The sequence below is a fragment of the Etheostoma spectabile genome, chromosome 16, assembly GCF_008692095.1.
Source record: "Etheostoma spectabile isolate EspeVRDwgs_2016 chromosome 16, UIUC_Espe_1.0, whole genome shotgun sequence".
Classification (NCBI taxonomy): Eukaryota; Metazoa; Chordata; class Actinopteri; order Perciformes; family Percidae; genus Etheostoma; species Etheostoma spectabile.
The window spans coordinates 14,228,994-14,230,271 of NC_045748.1; positions in this window are offsets into that span (position 1 = coordinate 14,228,994).

The window sequence follows — 1,278 nt, forward strand, 5'->3', positions numbered from 1 at the left end:
AAACAACAATTTTACCATGAGTCACATGGTAGGCTCAGTTACCCAATCAGAACTCAAGCATGGGTTAAAAGCTGCAGTGAGTTTTCCCTAATCAGTAGTGTGAGGGGGAGGCCACTGGAGCAGCTGCACCAGCATCCACCACTGTTGTCTTTAGTCGACTGGTGTTACGGTGTGTCGAATATCTGCGGGAATTGGCCAGGTGCGGCAGTTGCTATGTTATTTTTGGTTGAACTTTTGAATTTGTCTGCAGATTGTACATTTTTTTGAGTATTGTTATAGTTTTGTCTTTGTTTTCACTTAATACATGGTACCAACACCAAACTGAATTATTTGCCTCTGTGTTGTTATTTATCTTTTCAACACCTCCATGAGACAAACTTTTGTCTTCTGTAGCCCAATCATACATCATAGCTATCTCTATCTGCTATATTACAACATATACCCCACGGATATGCTACATAGATTAACTTGCTGAGCAAATTCAAATTGTACAGAAAGGACTTTACATCTGATCCAATTCAGTTTTGTGTCCATAAATAGTGGAAAACCGTTTATTTTTTATTGTTTGCACAAAAAGTAATTTTTGTGTGTAAAAACGTTTGAGTGTATGTACAGTCAAATGTCTAAAGACTAAAGTTACAATAAAATGTAAAAATATATACAAATAATAAATATGAAGTTAACATTACTCCACATTAAAAGCCAAAAAGACAGTAAAATAGTAAATTAAGGTAGAAATGTATGATATACAGTATTTAGTTTGTTTGATGAAGTCTTAATTGATGTACAGGGGGTCAAAAACAAAACATGTAGAAGATATTACCTCTATGAAGTCCCAGCTGTGTGTTATGAAACCTCAGACGTTTCCAGAAGAAGCCTTCAGCTTGTATCAGCCCATAGCTATAGTATCAGCCAGTACCATACATAGAATGTATAAAGAGGTACCAGCACTTACAATTTATTCCAACCGCCGTAAAACTATAACAAGACTTTTATTTTGAAACGCGGATTGCGAACTGTAAGTGTGCTTGATAGTGGCTATGGGTCACCCCATGGATGTTGTCACTCCCCGATGTGAGTCGAGTGCAGATTTGAGTCACACATGCGTGGGTCACTGCGACGAGTGAAGATGTGAGTTGCACATGCGTCACTTTGCGACAAGTAGCCTACGAGATACTAACGAGAGATTTCTGTAATGTCAGTACTCCCCAGGAACCATCACCTTATTGTAGTGGAGAGGTTGGTGTGTCCCTGTGAACCTGAGGGCTGTGTTGTCTG